The sequence below is a fragment of the Wyeomyia smithii genome, chromosome 2, assembly GCF_029784165.1.
Source record: "Wyeomyia smithii strain HCP4-BCI-WySm-NY-G18 chromosome 2, ASM2978416v1, whole genome shotgun sequence".
Lineage (NCBI taxonomy): Eukaryota > Metazoa > Arthropoda > Insecta > Diptera > Culicidae > Wyeomyia > Wyeomyia smithii.
In genome coordinates this window covers 217,794,459-217,818,795 of record NC_073695.1, presented here as the reverse complement: position 1 = coordinate 217,818,795, position 24,337 = coordinate 217,794,459, and positions in this window count along the sequence as shown.

Here is a 24,337-nt window from a genome sequence, read left to right as displayed (position 1 = left end):
GAAATTATATTGTATTGTTTTGTTGTGTGGCATGCTTTAGGTATATTTCTGTTTATTCTTGCTCAGCTTTAGTTGTGAAGATGCACTAAATGTGCATCATGTTAACTAATTATATGAAAAAATCGCTTCGACATAATTGGTAAGTTATGTTTTACTTCTGCATCCATTAGCTTCGAAAATTCATTCTAAAGTTTCTACACTAGGTAAAACATGTACTTCCCCTGTTCCTGTCCATGGGGGAAAGTTAAGAACCAGTTTGCGTATCTTGTTTTGTACACGTTGAAGTAGCAATTTGTGAGCTTGAGCACGTCCTTCCTACACAGCAATCGGGTATTCTATGGTAGGATAGTTTCTTCTCGTTGAAAGCTTCACCATTGTCAGGTACAATTTAGTTCTTCTGTTAATGAGTGTTAAAAGTGTATTATATCTGGAAATCTGTGTGCTGTCTGATGCAAGACCCGAGTGAACTAATAACCAGTGCATGAGGGAGTAAGATTTCCAAATCGTACCGAAAAAGAGAATTATTATAATCTTCCAGCTAGCGAAATATTCGGTCAGTGTCCGGATAACACCACCATGACATCAATGCCTATTAGCGTTACTACAGTCATAACTTCTAGCACCAGCACTCTGAGGAAGTACGAATTTACTTATTTATTTCAACAAGGTCAGAATATTATGAAATGCATCTGCAAACAAAAGAAAGTACATACAGTAACGAAACAATGTTTGACGGAAATGTACCAACCGTGAATTTTTTAATAAATTAAAACTTTTATTTTAATTTCCTCATCGTCAAAGTGAAGCAAGTGAAATTTGCTATTTATCTTTTCGATTGGGTAGAATTGAATATTTTGTAGGCAAATGATGAACCTATCCAATCTTGATATTTTGATGAAATTCATCTTGTTTCACTGGTACAATTGATTTTTTTTCCCTGTGTAATGGCAGCCTGCCAAATACGGCCAAAACTTAACAAGAACGCAGGGTGCACTCTTGCACTCTTGCTTGTATACCATTGAGGTAACCCGATCCGAGAGACCTGAGTTTACCAGACCACTCGACATGAGTGCGCAGAATTTTGTTTCTTTCGTCTTCCGTATAGTACAACTTTTTTCAAACTTCACGTATGTAAAAGAAGCTTTCAGCGACTGAAATATTGGTGTACTACCAAAATTGTAACCACCTGAAAAAGCCAGCTAAAATAAATTAATGTATCATAATTTATTTTTACCCGTCTTCAAAGTAATACCAAGGTACCCCAGGCTTGGCATTTGGGTCCACCTCTCTTCATTTTATGTTACTTCTAGGCAATATTTTATTACTTTTTGTGTCTTATAACCACGCATTACAGAAAAAAATAACCAAAAACTAACAAAATATATGACTGTCAACTTAAAAATGTGTATAGTAAAAAATGTAATACCGTGTGACGAGAGTTGCCAGAGATGCCAATAAGAGTTTTTTAGATGAGCACGAGTTTTATATCAGCAAACTGGTCTAAATGAGTTTCTGTGAAGCAATCAGTGTGAAATTTTCACACCAGCTGTGAAAACTTCAAATCCATTGCATTTTTTTTTGAGAACTACTTAATGCCATCAACACCTCGCAAGTCTGTTGCATGTGATTGTAACGACCATTATTAGATTATCGTACCCTCGTAACACGTGCGAAATATATGACAGCATGTGTTGTTACTTGACTGCAGGAGAATTTTATTGCTTTTTGAGTAACAAATAATTGAAATAATGTTTCGTCGCATCAAAGTGTTTCTTTATACTCCTGTTATGAAAAATTTCGGCGTTTTTGCAAATTATTACATTGAATTCATTTCGTGACGTAAAGTAATGCCATTTCATTCACTGTCCAAAAAAAAGAATGGAAAATCTGTGGTGGAATCCAAAATGTTTGACCGGAACACTCTCGGTTATACCTTACCTTGCTTTTATGACGATAGGTCGTTAGCAACCCACTGCCGAGTCCAGACTGTGTATAAATATTACTCGATCTTGGGCTAGTAATCTTCAATCGTCCCTCACACCTGCTAACATTCGTGGCATGTCGCTAGCCCACTGCAGCCTACTCACTTTATGTGAAAACTCGACGGATTTCCAGAAAACTGCATCTGCATATGAACCACGAGAAATATTTCTAACTTTCAATTTAGGGTATAACTACCTTGGATGAACCACTTTTTTCAGTGAACCACCCTGATGAAAAACTGTTTATTGTCTTAATATAGGGTAAATTAACCTATAGTGGACCCCTTAATTTTATTTACCTGCAGTGGACCACCCGTCAGATAAACTCAATCTCTCTCAACATTAATTCGGAATCTATATATTCTTGTACCTATAGTATAGATCCCTATACTCTCATTATCGCTGAATAACATAGATACAGTCTATTGTCCGATTATACAAGCCAAAGCTGGGTGTGTTCAATCAAGTGTTGGCAAAGAACATGATTGTGGTAAATAAAACGAATAAATTGTCTAGTACAACATCCGAAAGAACGAATGTCCTAGGGAGTAGATTTTTCAAACAAAATAAAAATACATATTCCATCAGTTTTCACCGTTTAATGTACTTTTAAGACACTTGGAATCGACAACATTTTTAAAATATTCAAATTCCATGTACCTCCCGTGTGTGATTTTTTTTTGAAACATTTTGTAAATTTGTTTTGTAATATCTTGCCATTTTACATGGTATTTTTCCAATTCAACATTACCACCCTAACGACAATAATATAACAAATATTATGTATTCAGGGATTTTTCTATTGGTATTCAGTGAAAAGTGATTTTTTTTTATTTTATACTCATTTTTACAAAATATTATTTATGTCGAATAAATGAGCCACCCTAATAAAACAATGTATTCGATGCTAGTTATAGTGTATATCATTATACAGGCTATTTCGAGAGACTAGCGATCTATTTCATTAAATAAATTCTAAATGTTTTAAACTCCGCCTTCCACAATTGAAAAAACGAAAAGTCCCAGAGAGTCGATTTTTTCAAAAGAAAATCTTTCAGATGACACCAATTCTCGACTTTTCATGCGTTTCTTTTTTGACATAAAAAAAAATTCGAAAACCTCTCAACATTAATTCGGGATTTATATATGCTTGTAGTTCAGATAGGATCGATAAGATGTTCCCCGATGATAATTTTCTGGAAATCCCTCAAGTAGTCGCATAAATTTAGTTTATCTGGTGGCGGGTGGTCCACTACAGGAAAGCGGCCTCTCTCTTCTATAGTGACCCATCCTCAAGATTAACTGAATTCATGAAAAAATTCGAGGAATTTTCAGAAAGCTTTCATCAGGAAACATCTTATTCAGCCAATCTGCATCACAAACATTGAAATTGAGTTAATCTTATTGGTGGTCCACTATCAATTTATATAAAAGACAAGTTTTGTATGTATGTATATATGCATGTATGTTCCAGCATAACTCTCGAATGCCTAAACCGATTTCAACCAAACATGACGTACACGTTCTTTCTACAGAGGAGGTGGTCATAGAAATATTTGAAAGAGGGAGGGGCAACCCACAGAGAAGGAGGGGGTCCTAAATGACAAGAAAATCTAGTTTTTTCTTACATTATGGGAACTTTTTGAATGAATACGATAATTTTCAAGCCTTTGGTCATGCCTGGAGGCCGGAAATTGATTTTCAGAGAACGGAACATGATGTCAAAAAGGAGGAGGGGCAACTATGAAAGTGGGCGGGGGTCTAAATTGCTAAGAAAGTCAGGTCTTTTTGTGCATTATGAAGACTTTTTGAATGAGTACGATAGCTTTCGTGTCCTCGGTTGGTCATGGCCAGAAGTTGATGTCCAGGGACCGGAATATGATGGCTGAGGTTTTTCTGAAACAAAGATGGCGACTTTTTGTTTCTGGGATGCTGTATAAAACTGTGAAAAACGTTTACAAACCTCCCAACATTGATATTTCCGGAACCAGGATGACTTTTACAAACCAAAAACAAAAGTCGAACAATATTTTTCAAATTCAAGATGGCGACTTCCAGTTTAAACAAAACTGCGACATATACAGTCATGGAGAAAATAATAAATACACTTGCAGTGTTGGATAATTTTTCATATTTGCGCAGTAATTTTAATTGTTGTATGATGTTATGTTACGTCATTACGATCTGCAAACTGGACTGGAGAAAAATCTATATCGGTGATTCCGTTTTTTTCTTGCGTGAGTTAGTGTTTTAGAGTGGCGAAAAAAATAAATAAACTTTTGAAATATATATACAAAACAATCCAAATTAGCTTTATTTCTCTACATATCGTTAGCAAAGTGACCTCTTACATTACAAAACTCACTTTCAATATTTTATGGCTTCATTCGTTGTCTTGCTTTCGTTTCGAACAGACGCAAATTGTTTTACTCCGGTTGATTCGAAATATAACAATACGGCACACGAGTAGTCGTTCGACGGGTATTGTTTTATCGGTTCGTTCTTGTGCAGTGCCCTGTGCGACAACAATAGCCTGCAGTTTATCAGCAGAAGCATCTTTTGCGCACTGGCAGGCTACCCCGCCAGTGGCCGGTCCGGTCACGCAGCTGGGATCATAGCAGCAAAAACATTCCCTCGCACCGCTGGTACCCCGCTAGCAGCACGGATCTCCGTACGGCCGAGTGAGTGGATTCAACTGCAAGTCTCATCTACAAGGCTGCGCGCAAATAAGACCACCGTGATACAACACAAAACGGGATCATTCGATGTCGGCATTGTTTGTTTTGCTGAGACACTCTTCCTGATTGATCCAACTAGCAGCCATCAGGCAAAAGACCGTGTAGGCAAAAGACCCAGACGTTCGGTGAAGTATTCGCTTTATAATTATAATTTTTATTTTTAATATCATTATTATTATGATTGTTATTATTATTATTATTATTATAATTATTATTATTATTTTTCGTCCCCAATACGATTGTCTTTTTTTTCATTTGATCCATCTTAACTTGAAAAATTGTTTTTTTATATAATACCAATTATTTGATCCCCCGTATATTCGGATAATTATCGTTTGTGTGCGGTAGAGCGTAACGCTCCCGCAAAAATGGACAACAACCATATGGAACTATTCCTGGATGTGGAAACAAATGGGGAAGAGATTGAAATCTCCCCCTGCAGTTCCCCCCTGCCTTCCCCTGTACCATCCCCGCTACCTAGCCCTGTACCAAGGGTACCTGAAATACGGGTGAAAGCTTACCCAGACGCTTCGAAAGGTCCGTTCATAGTTTTTTTCAGGCCCATTAAGAAGCCTCTTAATATAATACAAATCGGCAAGGACCTGTCAAAACAGTTTTCGGACGTAACCGAAATTATAAAGGTTAGACCGAACAAACTGCGAGTTGTCGTGAGTAGCTTGAAGCAAGCAAATGCAATTGCTAGCTACGAGCTCTTCACGAGAGAGTACCGCGTGTACATCCCTGCCAAGGACGTGGAGATCGACGGTGTGGTTACCGAAGGAAACCTCACGGTCGATGACATTTTGCGTCACGGGGTTGGCTGTTTCAAGAACCCCCTGATTCAAAATGTAAAGATACTGGATGTCAAGCAATTGCATTCAGTATCCATCGAAGAAGGGAAGAAGAAATTCCTCCCTTCGGATCCCTTCCGTGTAACATTCGCCGGATCTACACTGCCGAACTACATCTCTTTGGACAGGGTTCGTCTGCCTGTACGCCTGTTCGTACCGCGGGTCATGCATTGCCAAAACTGCAAGCAGTTAGGTCATACAGCCACCTGCATACAGGCACGCTGCAGCAAGTGCGGAGGCAATCATGCTGAGACCGCTTGCAGTGAGGATACTGAAAAGTGTCTTTAATGTGAAGGAACTCGGCATGACCTTTCGGCGTGTCCCGCGTACAAACAGCGCGAGGAAAAAATTAAGCGTTCCCTCAAGGAACGATCAAAGCGCTCTTTTGCAGAAATGCTTAAGAGGGTTGAGCCACCCTCGACAAGAAACATCTTTTCCTTTTTGCCAACCGATGAGGGTACATCTGACGATCCCGTTGAAGGGTGTTCTTATGCCATGCCAGAAGGATCTAGGAAGAGGAGAATGCTTAACTCTCCTAATCTTTCTCGCAAAGGTCGTAAGATAACCCCTAGCGGAATGACCAATAAGTCAACACAAAAAGGAAGTCGTGAAAAAAAAACCGAAGCAAGTACCTCCTGGTTTTAATTTCAATTCAAACCAGGAGTACCCACCGCTTCCTGGGGCACCAAAAATCCCTCGTGCACCCTTTGCTCAATCAGAAAATAGAAAAGAAACAGGGTTTATAAATTTCTCTGATATTGTGGATTGGATATTTAAAACGTTCAACATACCAGATCCCCTTCAAAATATTCTTCCTGCCCTCCTCCCCACAGTGAAAACTTTTTTGAAGCAACTAGCAGCATCTTGGCCCCTCATTTCAGCTATCATATCTTTCGATGACTAATACGTCGAAAGAGGTTAGGAATTTTATCACTGTATTACAGTGGAATTGCAGAAGTATCATCCCCAAATTCGATCTATTTTCTCATTTGATAAACACACACAATTGTGACGCGTTTGCGCTCTGTGAAACTTTTCTCAGTTCAATCGATCAACTTAATTTCCACGATTTTAACATTATTCGTTGAGATCCAGACTCACACGGAGGAGGGGTACTTTTAGGGATCAAAAAGTGCTATTCTTTTTTTTAGAATCGACCTCCCCTCGATCTCAAATATTGTAGCCGTTGCCATTCAAACGAATATAAATGGAAAAGACCTATGCCTTGCTTCGATATATATCCCTCCGTCCGCGCGGATTGAACGAAGGCAACTTACTGATATAGCAGAGTTGCTTCCTGCGCCTTTTTTGATATTGGGAGATTTTAACTCTCACTGTTCGCTATGGGGGTCGCTGTACGACGACAACCGATCTTCTTTAATCTGTAACTTAATCGACGACTTCAATATGACACTTTTGAATACTGGGGAAGCGACACGTGTACCTAAGCCTCCAGCACGTGAAAGCGTGCTTGACCTATCCCTCTGCTCGACATCACTAGCGTTAGATTGCCAGTGGAAAGTAATCAATGATCCCCGCGGTAGTGATCATCTTCCAATCGTTATTTCAATTGCTAATGGTTCAACTCCCCCGGATCCAATCAATATCTCATACGACCTTACACGTAATATTGATTGGAAGTCTTATGAGACGATTATTGCGGAATCCATCGAGACTTACGAGGAACTTCCTCCGGAGGAAGAATACGCGCTCCTTTCTGGCTTGATCATCGACGCCGCGACTCAAGCTCAGACGAAACCGATACCCGGGGTAACGGTAAGACGGCGCCCTCCTACCAAATGGTGGGACAAAGAGTGCTCTGAACTGTACGCGCGAAGGTCCTCGGCGTATAAGGACTACCGAAAGTACGGCTCTGTTAAGCTGCTTCGAAGGTACGAGGTACTCGACAGGCAGATGAAGAGCTTGATGAAAGCGAAAAAACGCGGATACTGGCGGCGGTTTGTAAACGCGTTGTCGAGGGAAACAGCGATGAGCACCCTTTGGGATACCGCCAGGCGCATGCGGAACCGTGACGTTTCGAACGAGAGTGAGGAGTATTCAGATCGCTGGATACTCGATTTTGCCAAAAAGGTCTGTCCGGACTCTGTACCGGAACAGAAAACCTTTCGCGACGCGTTATTAGTAACTACGGAAGAGCCTCCATTTTCGATGTTGGAATTTTCAATGGCTCTCCTCTCGTGCAACAATAAGGCTCCAGGGTTAGATAGAATAAAATTCAACCTGTTGAAGAATCTACCCGACTCTGCAAAAAGACGCTTGTTGAATTTGTTCAACAAGTTTCTTGAGCTAAATATTGTTCCGCACGACTGGAGGGAGGTAAAAGTCATTGCTATTCGAAAACCCGGGAAACCTGCCTCTGATCACAAATCATATAGGCCGATTGCGATGCTCTCTTGCCTCCGGAACTTAATGGAGAAAATGATCCTCTTACGGTTAGAGAAATGGGTCGAAACAAACGGTTTACTTTCAGATACTCAATTTGGCTTTCGCCGGGGCAAAGGGACGAACGATTGCCTAGCGTTGCTTTCTACTGAAATTCAACTCGCATTTGCTCGAAAAGAGCAAATGGCTTCTGCGTTCTTGGATATTAAGGGGGCTTTTGACTCTGTCTCTGTAGAAGTTTTGAGCGCGAAACTTCAATCGCAGGGACTTTCTCCAAATTTGAATAACTTTTTGCTCAATTTGTTGTCAGAAAAGCATATGTATTTCTCACATGGTGATTCGACAACTTCCCGAATAAGTTACATGGGCCTTCCCCAGGGCTCATGTTTAAGTCCTCTCTTATATAATTCTTACGTCAATGACATCGATGAATGTCTTGCAAATTCATGCACGCTACGGCAACTTGCAGACGATAGCGTTGTATCCATTACTGGTAGCGAGGCTAGCGATCTGCAAAGACCATTGCAAGATACCTTAGACAATTTGTCTGAATGGGCTCTTAAGCTGGGTATCGAATTCTCTCCGGAGAAAACTGAGCTGGTCGTTTTTTCTAGGAAGCATAACCCAGCTCAGCTGCAGCTCCTACTAACGGGTAAAACAATCACTCAGGTTTTAGTCGCTAAATATCTCGGGGTCTGGTTCGACTCTAAATGCACCTGGGCTTGTCATATTAGGTATCTAACACGAAAATGCCAACAGAGGATTAATTTTCTTCGTACGATTACCGGAACCTGGTGGGGTGCCCACCCAGGAGACCTTCTAAGGCTTTACCAAACAACGATACTGTCTGTTATTGAGTACGGGTGTTTCTGCTTCCGCTCCGCAGCAAACACACATTTGATCAAACTGGAACGAATACAATATCGTTGTTTGCGTATTGCCTTAGGCTGCATGCAGTCGACCCATACGATGAGTCTTGAAGTGCTAGCTGGTATTCTCCCGTTGAAACATCGCTTTTGGAATCTCTCTTACCGGTTGCTAATCCGATGCACAGTTATGAACTCATTAGTAATTGAAAATTTCGAGAGGTTGGTCGACCTTCAAGCTCAATCCAGATTTATGACTTTATATTTTGACTATATAGCTCAAGATATTAACCCTTCTTCATACGTTTCCTCCAATGTCGCACTTTTAGGTACTTCTGACAATGCTATATTCTTCGCAACCACCATGAAAACAGACATTATTGGTATCCCGGATCAATTGCGATCATAAGAGATCCCTAAGATTTTTTCCAATAAGTTTAAACATGTTAGTTATAATAAAAGGTTTTACACTGACGGATCTAACCTAGATGAGTCCACTGGCTTCGGTGTTTATCATGAAAATTTTACCGCCTCTTACAAACTCGATGCTCCTGCTTCCGTGTACGTCGCAGAACTTGCTGCTATTCAGTACTCTCTTGGGATCATCGAAACCCTGCCCATAGACCACTACTTCATCTTCACAGATAGTCTCAGTGCCATTGAGGCTCTGCGATCGATGAAGCCTGTGAAGCACACCCCGTATTTCCTGGGGAAAATACGGCGGTTTTTAGGTGCTTTAACAGATAAAAATTACCGGGTTACCTTAGCGTGGGTCCCTTCTCATTGCTCGATTCCGGGTAATGAAAAGGCTGACTCTTTAGCTAAGGTGGGTGCTATTGATGGCGATATTTATGAAAGACCAATTGCTTTTGATGAATTTTATAGCATTTTGCGTCAGAGAACACTCAACAGTTGGCAATCATCATGGAACTCAGATGAACTGGGACGGTGGCTACATTCCATTTTTCCTAAGGTATCGACGAAAGCATGGTTCAAGGGGTTGGATGTAGGTCGGGACTTCATTCGCGTGATGTCCAGACTTATGTCCAATCACTACACGTTAAACATGCATCTCTTTCGTATAGGGCTTGTAGACAGTAATCACTGCGTTTGTGGTGATGGCTACCATGACATCGAGCATGTTGTTTGGTCGTGTACCGAATACTGTGGTGTTAGGTCCGAGCTTATAGATTCCCTTCGGGCCCGATGAAAACAACCGAACGTACCCGTTAGAGACATTCTGGGAAGCGGTGATCTCCAGTACATGACACAGCTATACGGGTTTATAAAAAATGCTGGAATTAAAATTTGATTTTTCTTATCTATTTGTTAGATTACAATTCCCGTTATAAACTGAATGAAAATGATAAACCATGCTGGAGACACTAAATCGAAGACTCGGCATCTTCATGTTCACGCAGACACCTCATACCAAAACTGCTCAACTGGAACATCACTGCTTAGCCATGTACAAATAAATAAATCCTGTAACTCAATATAGTTAAAATCAAAATTGTAACTCCCCTCCTCTCACCCTAAATCCCCACTAGCTCGTAGTCGGCAGCGAGAAATAAAAAATGTGCCTCCCTCTTTTCCCTGCTAATTTAGAATTAAAAAAAAATGTACTTGGCTCAGTTAAACATAAATTGTATCGTGCCGTGTCAAATAAACTATTTTAAACAATTTTATGGCTTGTCCTTTGTTTGGTAAAACCATATTCAATCTTTGTGGTATGTTCACCACCAGGTTTTCACGAGTAGAAGCCGGACTAGCATTCCACGTTGCCTGTCCGACGTTTCATAAATCGGTTTTTTTTTGGATGATGCTTTGCAACCTAGACTTTCCCAATCTTCCATAAAATTTCTAAAGGATTTGAATTAGGAGTCTGCGCTGGTCAAACTAATAATTTTAAAATTTTGTTTGAAAATCATCTTCGTGTTTTCAATACTGTATGTTTGGGATCGTTATACTGCATAGAGATCCAGCAAAGTGGCATATTTTCTTCGGCATACGGAAGCAAAATCGACCACCTAGATACACAGGTAACTTTATTCTACTTCAAAAGCGACACATTTTGGCATGAACTGAATTTCTAAAAAGTTTTTAGACTAGGGTGCAACTAAATGGCACATCGTGTTTTTGTCGGATGAGTCGAAATTTAACCTTTTTGGTCCAAACGGTCAGCAGCTGGTGAGAAGACCGGTGAATGCTGCCTTCAACGCACAATTAACCAAGAAAGTAGTCAAATTTTGAAGTGACCACAAAACGGTGTGGTGCTGTTTTCTGATGCTGGTGTGGAACCCATTTATTTTATAACATAGACTATGAATACTATCGACTATGTAGATATTTTACGTAGCGTAAAGCTTCCGTATGTCAAAGAAAACATGCTTCTTCGTTGGAGGGTAACGATCCTAAACATACAGCATTGAACACATGAAGAAGATTTTCAGAGGAAAATATAAAATTGATGGATTGGCCAGCATAGTCTCCTAACTTAAACCGTATCAAAAATCCATGGAAGATTGTTAAGTCCTACGTTGCAAAGCATCATCTGAAGAATAAAACCGACTTATGGAATGACGTACAGGCAGCGTGAAATGCTAGTCCAGCTTCTACTCGTGGAAACCTGTTGGTAAACATACCACAAAGATTGAATATGGTTTTACGAAATAATGGACAAGCCACGAAATATTGAGAGTGATTTTTGCAACGTAAAAGGTCACTTTGCTGACGATATGTAGAGAAATAAAGCTTATTGGGATTGTTTTGCATATATATTTCAAGAGTGTATTTATTTTTTTCGCCACTTTAAAAAACACTAACTCAAGAAAAAAAATTTCGGAATCACCGACACAGAAATTTCTCCAGTTATTTCTTCGTTCCTCTTTTAAAAAGAGTGTCTGCAGATCATAGTGACGTAACATAACATCATACAACAATAAAAATCAGTGCGCAAATACGAAAAATTATCTAACACTGCAAGTGTATTTATTATTTTCTCCATGACTGTAAATATATATGCTCTGTAATATGTATATTTTCGGTATCGAGATGACGTCCAGAATCCAAATATTCATGTCCGGCGCCAATTTTTAATTCCCATATTCGGACTTACAATTTCTGGAAAGCTTGCTAAAATAATAATAATAATAATTTGGGATATATGCACCATGGCTCATAGAAAAGTCCTAGATGCTCTAGATACTATACTGAAGGATCTCAGAGAAAACAAAAACTTGATAGGAAGAGTTTTGGTAGATGCATGTGACCAAGGTAAATTAAATATTACACTTTTTATCCACTTTCACTATTTAATTCTATCACTTTTCACTTTTCATTTGCATATACGTATTTCAACACTTACTTAGTGCCTTCGTCAGTGCTTATTTGGACTGTCCTGTCCAAATAAGCACTGACGAAGGCACTAAGTAAGTGTTGAAATACGTATATGCAGGTGAAAAGTGAAAAGTGATAGAATTAAATAGTGAAAGTGGATAAAAAACGTAATGTGTAGTGCAAATATTCTATCAAGACGCTCGAACAGAAGTGAATAAATTAAATATTTTTAATACGCTGATATAGAATACCATGACCTATACAAATATTTGTACTAACATTTTTATGTCACTTTGAAACAAAACATGAGAGTTCATTTGGGAGATAAGTATACTAAAACCTTCGCTAAAAAAATATTGGAAATCGGAGAAGGGCAAGTGGCAGTTGGTGTCTCCGGCTGCATCAAATTTCCACCAGACTTTTGTAACTTGATAGCATTTGTTGTGGAATTAAGCGATAAAAATTATCCAGTGATTGCTGAAAATTGTCTGAACATAAACTGGCTACGAGAAAGAGCAATCCTTGCAGCAAAAAAGGATGATGTGAAACAACCAAATACTTCGTATGATTTCAGACTCAGTGACTGAATATAAGTCCATCGATACAGTTGAAGATGCTGATGAGGCCATCTATGTTCTAACAGAATTTTTTAACTCACTCGACCCAGCCGTATGCCTTCACATCGATTGTCAATCAAAGAACGATCTCCAATCATATTGCTAAGGTATCTCGACTCCCCGAAATTTGGCAACGGAGCATGGTTATATGTTAGAAAGAAGCTCAAAAATATAATTGAAGCTACAATCTCAACAGGAAAGAGCGAAGGTGAAACAGTCGTTTTTTTTAACAATAAAAATGCCAAGGATACCACTTATGCCTTCAGATCTATCGTTCAATTTTATTAGGCTTCAATTCTTTGTAAGAATTGCATTTCCTGCTACTAAAAATAAATCACAGGGACAATCCATTAAACAATGTGGCGTAGATTTAAGATCATCGTGTTTTTCCCACGGTTAATTTTATGTCACTTGCTCTAGGGTTAGTTCACCTGCAAAGTTATTCATTTTAGCTCATGATGGAGAAACGAAAAATGTGGTGTTTGAACAAGTTTGTAAATAAAATTCAAATAAATATTTGAAGTGATAGGTTGGTAAAAATACATGAAACTATGGAAAATTATAGAAAAACCAGAATTTTTTACACGAGCAAGGCCGGGTAAATTCAGCTAGTATGTTAATATAGCGAAGGGTTTACGGTGGGGTAATTTGCCCTGGTTCCACGTTGAATTCCAATTAATATCAAGAGCATAAGTAATTTTTCGTCAGCGTGGTCTAGTGAAGAAAGTGATCCATCCAAGGTAGGGTGAATTATCCTATAGTGAACATTCTTTCCATAGTGGACCACTAGTCAAACTAAATTTCTAAATAATTTTCGTCATTTTAATGCAGATTAGCGGTATTAGATACTTCCCGATGAAAGTTTTCTGAAAATCTCCCCGGTTTTGGCATAGATTGGATTAATCCTGTGAATAATACACTATAGGGAAGGGGTCTACTATGGGTTAATTTATCCTAGTTCTACCCTACATGTTTAGAATAGATATTTCCAAAAAAAATCTTATGTAGCTAATCTGCATCAGAATCGAAAATGATCAATAGAATGAGCTAACCTATAGTGCATTATTAACCTATAGTGGACCACCCGTCACATCAGTTCTATTTTTCTCAAAATGAATCTAAATTTATAAATGTTTGTGATGCAGACTGGCAGGATAAGATGTTTCTCTATGAAAGTTCTCTGAAAATCCCTCAAGTTTTTATATAAATTGAGCTGACCTGACGAGTGGTTCACTATAAGAAAGGGTGGTCTATAGGTTAGTGGATTACCTCTTCTACATGGAAAACTGTTTATTCTGTTGAAATTAATCGGCATTAAGGGTAAACTTCTAAACCAAACTTTCTATCAAAGTTGCTGATTCCTCCAAATTTTCTTTCGAGCATGTTTGTTTCAGGTCATCTACCTCTAGCTCAATAGGCTAACAAAATTGATTCCTCTTCAGGCGAATGACCTTCAAATGACATATTTCCAGAGTGATTGGGAATGTTTTTAAAACTATTCGATTTCAAATAGGGCAGAACCATCTTAGATGAACCGATTATTTCAATGAACATCCTGGACAAAACTCTGTTTATTTTCTCAATATAGGATCAAACAACCTTGGATAGCCCACGTCCTTTATTGGACCAGCGAACAGATTACCTCACGTTATGCGAAAACTCGAAGAATTTCCAGAAAACTTCCATCAAGGAACAACTTATCCAGCTAATTTGCATTCGAATAACGAGAATCATAGGCTCACTCTCCAGATTAACTCAATTTTTTTAAACATTAAATCCGAATTAATAAATGTTTTTTCTGACTCTGGATAAGACCTATTAAGAGGTTTAACAGTTTTAAGTCAGGGTGGTCCACTGAAGGAAGTAGTCTATCCAAAGCAGTTCTACCCTGAATTAGAATTTATGAATGTTTCTCGTGATTCTGATGCAGACTAGCTGGATGTTTCCCGATGGAACTTTACTGGAAATTCTTCGAGTTTTTGCATAAATTTAGTTAATCTGATTAGTGGTTCGCTCTAAGGTAGTATTAGTCTAGGTACTTCGCGCACATTGAACGGCCTCTCCGTATGTGAAGTACGCAAACGCAATATAGGGTAAATTAACCTATAGTGAACCCCTTTCCTCTAGTGGACCACTCGTCAGATTAACTCAATTTCTCTTAACATAAATTGGATTTAGGGGAATATCAACTTATAGCGGATCTCTTTTCTGTTGAAATATCAATTTCACCTCAATGACGATAATGAAGCTGTAAGAATTCAATAATAGAATGACAAACTGTTGCCGAGTTGTGAACTGTATAGAGATATATAGAGATGCTTAGAAGCACTTGAAACAATGATATTGTGTTTAACTCTAACAATCTGTGTGTGTTGTCTTTTGAAATCAGACTCAAATAAAGGTAGTATCAGTTTGGTATGACGATTCTTCAGGTTCCGGGAACATATTCTTTTTTTGATACTCAGAAGATAATATGAATCACTGAGTGCAAGTCTAGGCAGTACTTGTACTATTAGAGATTGGTTTTGTTTTTGGTCTTGTTGGGGACCTAAAGGCAAGTTTTTACCAGAATACATCAGAATCCCGCAGGGTTTTCTGGTCAATGATTGATCTATTTTCATATACTGAAGGTAATGAAAATAGTACAATCTCTCAAAAGAATTAAGTTGGTGAGGTTTTACATCGATTTGATATGCTAGATTGCAAGCATGTTGCGACATCTTTGGATGGAAATGGAGATGGGAAGCATCAGAGAGCAATAGAACGGAAAAGCCAACCTTTATGGTTCATCGGGATGTTCGCAGTATTTAGCAACAATATGCCGTCTGATATCAACGCAGTTGTGAGCATTCTGAGCAAGTTCAATAGCTGTGCATCAGAAAAGCACTGGAATGGATTGAAGAGTAATCATCAATATTTACAAGGAAAATAAACTATATCTTCATTATAGTTGTCATGATAAGGCAAGAGCACTGGATGCTGGTTATGGAAATAACTACGAAGGTTGAAGATCAAATTCTATAAAACCTTTCGTAAGTCTTTTGTCAACAGAGGCTGAACTGATTTCCTTATGTAATGGGGCAAAGTAGGAAATTTAATACGTGAGATAGGATTTAAGCCATGTCCTCTCACGATTTTTGAGGATAACATTCCTTGTATTAGGATTGCTGAAAAGCCAAAAAAGCATCAGCGAACGACACATATCGACGTTAAATATATGTATGTTCGAGGAATAATTCAGTCCAAGAAAACGAAGATCCAGTACATTAGGAGCGAAGATTAACTTGCGAACATTCTCGCCAAGCCATTGGCAAGGACTACGTTCGAGAGAATGACTGCGCGCCTGTAATAATGAAATTAACGAAATTGAGGGAAAGTGTTGAATTTTCTATTTCTGCACCACCCTAATAATGATGAACCTCCCTAATGAAACTGGAAGTATTCAACAATAGAATGAAAAATTGTATACCAGAGTTGCGCGCTGTATATGACTGTTACAGAGATGCGTAAAACCACTCAGAACAATGTGTGTTATTTTAACAAGCGCTAACAGATTACGCTATTTAGATATAACATACGAGGTTGCATTGAATAAAGTTATCGTCTGAAATCAGGCAGAACTGAAAGTATAATTAGATCGGTATGTCGAAATCATATTTTCAATAATGGTGGAACTCAATTTCCTTCAACATACAGGGTGTCAACACAGAAGTGATACATGTATTCGAGTGCCTCTCGTTGTATTTTCTGTCACAGCATGACAATGTTTGTCATGTTCGAAAGAGTGACGTGTTTACTGTTTATTCGGAATAAATACACTAAGGTCGCTTCTTACGAGGGGGATACGTGCCCGCGTAAAAAAAAACGCGTAAAAAACGCTTGAATTATGGAATCCGCGTAAAAAAACCGCGTAAATTCCGGAATCTGCGTAAAAAAACCGCGTAAATTCCGGAATCCGCTTAAAAAAACCTGCGTTAATTTTGCAATCCGAGTGAAGATAAACCGAAATCCGAGCAAAAAAAAATACAGCATGAATTCCGGAATCTACGTAAAAAAAGCCGCGTAAAAAAAAAACGAGTAAAAAAAACCGCGTGAAAAGCGACCTTAGTACAGTCAATTTTCAGTTCCCTTCTCAAGAAAATTGCTATGGATTCAAAAATATAGAACAAATAAGGGTCTTACACCTGCAAGGATTGACTAACATCGAGATCAGGAGGAAGCTGTCTCATCTGAATTCAAGCAGATTATTCGTCTACAGGACCATCAAGTGTTTCTAGGATACAAGCACAAGAAGAAACCTGGTAAAAACGTTCGGACTCCAGTGGTCATCAAAGCAAGGAAGAAACGTTTCTGGCGAAATCCAACCCATTTGACAAGAAAAATGGTGTGTGAAATTAATATGAGTTACACTTCTATGCAGATGTCATCAAGAAGGGCTTTCAAAAAGCATGAAATTCACGTATTAACTCGTAAAAATATTGCCGACAGAGTTATTAGATCACGGTTGCTGCTAAAGACGCACTCAGGTGCGTCAGCTGTGATGGTTTGGGGAGGTATATCGACCAAAGGGAAATCACCTTTGCTACTGACAGGGGCGTGAAAATAAACAAGGAATACTACTATTACTGAATTACGTTACCAGAAAGGTCACGTCTTGTTTCCCCAAGTCCCTGGTCGTTTCTCTGGGGACTAGTGGGCTCTCACGACCTCTTCTGCCAAGGCTAGCTCGATCTCGAGGGAAAACTCTCCTTCTCGAGGGCGGCTTTCTGACACCATCAGAGATGCAGACGGCTCTATTGAAAACTCTCTCTAAATCAGGTTAAGTTTTTATTCACTAACTTACAATTTGGGTGGGTGTGTGTGCGTAGGGGGCCGGCCGGTTGTTGAATCTGGTTCTGACGGGTGATCTGCTTCGGGTGACTGGTTGGGCTGGTTGGATCGGGTGAACGGTGGGTGAAATTGACTCATTTACTCTTGCCGCGCTGCGTTGCTTGGCTGTACTCTCTGGGGTGGAGCGGCTGTCGCTTCCGGGAAAGCCACGGTAGGTGTTGCTTCTAACCGTGCACTACCATGTGGGTCCTTCGTTTCGTTCTTCGGTGTTGCTGTCCACTAGGGTGGGACAAAAAATAAATGTTAGCTCCCATGCACTTTTCGTGTTCCTTATGGGTCCCATAATAACTGTGTAACTTTTCAGATCGATCGGTGAAACGCCCGATTTGCGCCCGATTTTTAATGTTTCCATAATGTTCCATAGGAAATTTTTCTGGGAAAAACTCATCTGAAGACGTAAGGCGCTACGATGCTTGTAGAAACAGCTATTCACCTTAAACTGACTGAATGTCTGACGGACGGCTCACCATTGAAATTTTCCAGCAACACTGCTACAGCATTCTGCTATTGCAAACTTGCTTAAGTATGAGAAATAATTTCGCGTGGAATTAATTTTCAAAGTGTGATTTTTGCTCATAGTATCTTTAGGGAAGCCTCCAAGATAAATTTAAGCGATATCATTTCTCATCACATGGTTGAATTTGCAACAGCAGCATGCTGTAGCAGTATTGCTAGTAAAATTCAATGGTGAGTCAACCGTCAGACATTCAATCAGTTTGGGGTGAATAGCTGTTTCTACAAGCCTTACGGTCTTTAGAAGAGTTTCTCCCAGGAAAATTTCCTACAAATATCATGTATCGATATATTTTTAGGACCCAACTAGGAATTTCTAGAGAATAAGTTTTTAAAAAGTGAATTTTCCCATATAAAATCATATGGAAACTTTAAAAATCGGGCGCAAATCGGGCGTTTCACCGATCGATCTGGAAAGTTACACAGTTGTTATAGGATCCATAAGGAACACGAAAAGTGCATGGGAGCGAAAAAATAACACCATCGCTTTTTTCCCATATAACCGTGTCCCAGCCTACTGTCCACGTGTGGGTCGTCGTCGTTCTCGTCGAAACTCAGGACAATTTTCCAATGGATGGCCACTCTTTTTCCGGCACCGCGTGCTACCCGCTTATTGTTGAGCCAATATCAATTGGGTCTGATTGAAGGAGGGACATAGCTGGGCTTAGAACACTAGGCACGATCTAGCAATCTTCGGTAGATAGATTTACCAGATTGCCGTGTAAATAAAATCTTTATCGCTGTACTATAGCAATGTGATCTTTAAATACTCTAGCACTATGAACACTGCCACTGGGTTTTAACAAATTTAACTTTTCTGTTGTCCGCTTGTTTGACTAGCATGGAGTGATCGAGCCTTCTCTCCTTCTATTCGATCCAGCCCTCCTCTCAAGCCAACTTCCCTTATTTCTATTCACATTTTGTCATCCCGTATTCTTTATCCCCTTTTTCCGGCAGATCTATTAGGAGTAAGTGTTTGGTGCGAACCCTGATTCTAAGTGTTATGTTGGTACAATTTTCAATTTGACCGTTGGTCGCCAAACATCCACCTAATCCTATTTTAATCTGTTCTCCTCAATTTACTGACTTATTCATTTTTAACTTTGTACCTATATCTTTAATTTTGTATTCATTGTGGTGAATTGTTTACTCAGGGAGGAATTATTCTAATTATTCAACTTCCCCTGAATTATGGCAAGGATCTCACGGTGATTCAACACGATCACTAGTATGCCGTAATCTCTCTGCTTCGGCTCTGCACGCACTTAGCAATGTTAATAGGGCAAAGTATTTGAACTGTAACACTACACGTTATCAAAGGCCATTTGTATAAAATACTTTTTGGGAAAGACAGTTTTTGCTCTCCACATGATTCAGCACCAGCGCTTAAGGCATTGATGGTTCAGAAATGGTGTAAGCAGAATTTGCCTTGTTTCATCGGTTTATCTGATCGTCACCGGATTTGAACCCGCTAGACTTCAGTATCTGGGGATGCATGCTAGGAAAATTAGGATTAGACGACGTTAGAAATTTAATTCTAGAACACATGCACACAAGTTGTGCGTGCGGCTTGCAATGACTTCAAAAAGCGTCTACGGGCCGTTATCAAACACAGCGGTGAAAGATTTGATCTCAACTAAATACATTGTAATTTTACTGCTTATAGATGTTATTGAAATCTATTGCGAAGAAAAATAGAAACTGGATTGAGTTTTATGACATAAAAGAAGAACTTTCACATTGCCACCCTGTAAAACGGAATTTAAAACTCAGAGATTCTCGTGGTACTGATACAGAAAGGCTGGATATGATATTTTCCGATGGAAATTTTCTGAAAATCCCTCAAGTATTCGTATAAATTGTATTAATCTGGCGAGTAGTCCACTAAAGGATAGGGGTCCTCCAATTAGGCTCCGAAATGGTCACGGTAGAACCACTTTTTACTGCGATAATCGTCTTCTTCTTCCTCTGACGCTAGCAAGGCTCGCTGTCTTAATACATTCTTGAACGAACATGTCAAACGAGCAAAGCTACCACGATGTTTTTTCCTCAAACTTATTTTGACATTTTTTTCTAGAAATGAGAATTAGGCACATTGGGTGCGGTCATCTCGGAAATTATTTATATCATTGTGCTTGTAATAAAATTTATCAACATAAATAGAACGAAGTAGACAGAAATAAGACGAAATAACATCGAAAAACGAATGGCAGTGTAAATCTCTTTGATGCGCGAGTGTCGTATGACCATTCTTTTCTTTGTTTGAGAGGCGACGGTCACGGTCACATAGGAAAATCTCAAAATTTCAAAGAATAAAAAGAAAATCTGAATCTGGCTTACATAGCTTTATTCAGTAACTCATATAGATACTTCACAGACGATATCTCGGAATTACACCACCTTTCTCTGATCGAACCAGCTTCAGACGTCTCGGAAAGTCGTCGCAAGCGGCGCGCACGTGCTCCGTCGGCATCTCGTCCCAGATTTTCGTAATAACTCGCTTGAATTGCACCAAATTTGTTATAATATAGTCGTTCAGCTTCGACATCATGTATCTCCGCACGAAATAATCCAGTGGATTCAGATCCGGAAACGACGGAGGCCATTCATTCTTCGAAATGAAATCGGTCAAGTTTTTCTCACACCACGCCTGAACAACCTTTGCGGTGTGGGATGGGGCGCCTTCTTGCTGGAAGCAGTAGTAATCGCCTTCAAACAATAGTTCAGCTTGAGGCAGAACATGTTTATTCAAAACCGTGTCCAGGTAGTACGCTGCGTTGATTTTGACCCCTTTATCGATAAAAGTAAGAGGCAGTTTACCTCTTTTGCAAATGGCTCCCCAAACCATCACTGACGTCTTATTTTGGAACCGGGAAACGTTCAGCTTGTCCGCAGGAGCTTGCTGGAGGCTCACATTCCAAACTCGATCATTTTAGCGATTGACTGTTTGCTCCAAAACGAACAGCTTCCCGTTTGAAAAAATAATCTCGTCATCTGCGCGCCAACCGAGCAACTCCCGCGACCGTTGGTACCTCTTGTCCTTTGTAGCTTTGGTGACCCCATGAACCACCTGTTTTTTGTACGGTGTAAGTTTTAAATCCTTGTGCAGAAGCAGGTGGATTGATTCTCGGTCCATTTTAAGGTTCCTGGCCAGCTTCCGTGCAGATTGGGCGGGATTTCTGCGAATACGGTCTCGTATAATCTTTTTCAGCTTTGGAGTTCTCACAGACCTTGGTCGTCCAGATCGTGCCTTGTCCTCGGTGCCTCCGGTCTCTAGGTACCGATTTATGGTCCGGTACACGAATTTCCGGTTGATTCTGAGCGGTTTTAGGTGTTTGAATATGTGTCCGGGTTTGCACCCTTTCACATATTCAGCGATAACAGCTGCTCTTAACTCTGCCATGGCTCACAACTCAATGTAAACAAACTGCACAGAAACGAAACTCTGCCACTTAAACCTTTTATTTGACATATAGATGGCACCAGAGAGATGCAACGTGTAGGCTACATGCGACCCCAAAAAAGTGTGACCGAACTTTTTTGTCACCGTGTACGAGCGAAAGCCGACTGTGGTGCACGATAAGGAAGCGAGATCAAATGAAAATGCTGACCGTTTCGAAGCCTGCCTCCAATGTTTAATTTACCCTATTTTTAGAGCTTCCAAATGTCGATTTCAAAATAAAAGTCGGACCCATCGTGTTTCCAACTTATTCAAAAACGCATTTTGATGAGTAAATTCAATATGGCGGCGAATTGAAGATTGCAGACAACATTTTTAACACTTCATATAAAATCCCTATATGTCAACTGCATAATGACATGCTGTTTGTGAAGGTTTCGGAGCAAAATTTTTATATATAGCTCGATAAAAATTTTGATTCTACATCTTTCCTTACTGACTGACCCCTTAAAGAACGAGTAGTTTGACTGGAACTGACTAAGTACAATTATTAGTGTTTTTCAAACTAACACAAAAAAAATTTTTTTTCAAGGACCTCGTATCACCAGTGGTCTGATTCTAGCGAGAATTACCCCATTGGTTCTCTATGTTTCATGGCTAGCTTTCATTGTACTGATTTTCATTCGAACTCTTCAGTTATTTGTCAATTCTCTCATCATCAAGCAATTCGACCGTTTATCTATGTATTCCGTTGACATTAAAGTTAAAGATATTGTATATGAACGTCGCATACAATGTTTGGCTGAAAGAACCTACAACGCTATTTGGTTACTTTACCAATGTACCCTCCCAAGTACCTAACACACAAAACATGTTAGAAAATAAGTAACAACGAAAGTAGTCATATAAGTGTACTACAAGCGCAATTGAAAACTTGTGTTATTATATTGTGTTTGGAGTTGTTTTTCATCAGTAATACAACCGCATTTCGAAAACAAGCTCGTTTTTTCTGGTTTTGGAGATGTTTTCAATAACATGAGTTCAAGAATGACAATCACTATCACTTGGTCTTTTCGTAAGACATTACACCATCTAATAACAACACTACGTACCTGTAAAACGCTTTTCCTTAGTTCAATAATCGTAGCATTCAACACCCAACTTAAAATTACTTGATCAAAATAATATTTAAATTATCTGAACTATTTCTATATTTATTCGAAACGCGTCAAAACGCGCCATCAAGAGATAAACAAAACGCTTGCGGTGTAACCAATATTACTTCAGTTTTTTGTTATTGTATATCTAACAACGTTTTCTAGTTTTGTTAGATTTTATATCCAGATAACGTTGAAACTATGCGAAAACAATTTCAATATTGTAGCGAAAGAAACAACTCTTTTTGAAAGGTTGAATATTATTTTTTGTCATCATTTTATAATCAATTAAAACTGCCACTGATAAAAGCAATTGTCGATCTAGTTGCACAGCGCAGACACAACACATTTGCGCATGAGCTGGTTAACAGTTGTCAAAGCAACAGATCTGCGCATTGCCGTATTAGTACTCGAGATGTATTTTGCCACTTAATTATATCAAGTTGGCTTGCTTTCATGCAGTAATCGGTACTTGTTCTACTAGCCTTCATGTTTTGCGCTTTTCTGGTGATATTGATGTCATGGAATAGGTAACGTCAACTATTCTATACCAACGTGTGTTACTTGGGATAAAAATCATCACCATCACATACAACTGGTTACAGTAGTAAAACATCCGATAAAGCATTTTGAAAGAAAAACCTGTGGGAATATTCTGCTAGACTTCATTACCACGTTCTTTTTTATTATTTCCACGCTAGCCGGAAATATTACGTACCCGAGCAAACTGATACTATCACACATTCCCGCCATTCTCACATAACACGAACCTACAAGCGGAAAACTCGAAAATAGCTCAGCATGCAGCGGAAAAAGAACCGGTTTCGCTAAGCCGCAGGTGTTGATGACGATGAGTCTCCGCAACCGGGCAGTTCCCGACAATTTGCATTGTGATGTTCACCAGCGAGAACTGAGCTCTCCATCGCCGGGAGCAGCACGTCTACTTACACTTCCTAAGAGTCGAATGATTCGGGTCGGCTCGTATAACCCCTGTCCGATGGACAAGTGACATACAGCAGGCGAATTTTTACGTTGCGGCTGTTGTCCCCTATCTGCTCAGCTCTCTAATAAGAGCAACGAATCTGAATGTGGTTACGTGTCTACCGGGTACTCGAGGGATTATGGTTCTACCTCAGTACGTACTTGTTATTTGTTGGCAATCGTGTGCTTTTTTAATTGAAATGAAGTGTTAACGCATAGAGCGTATAACTCTTTAACGAATAGAGATTTCTTAAAATCGTCGTAAGTGCGAAATGTTTTCCACGAAAAAAAAAACAAACATTATTGTTTCGTATCTCTAGTATGTAACATAGAAAGTTTATTCGAGGATGCTGTTTTACACATCACACCATTAACACTAAACGGCGACGAATTTAAATAAAATTACAGAACAAAGCCACGACTCCTCTTTGTAACACATGAATCACAACACTTGACTAAAGTAGTTCTACAGATGTCAGTGGTGTACGTGCCATTCTTCTTGGTTTCAAAGGCAAAGTTTCCGCAAATAGTCTCGCACCGTGTTGCATCCCCACGTGTGCCAAACGGTAACCGGTGTAGTAACATTTTACGCTGGCTGAA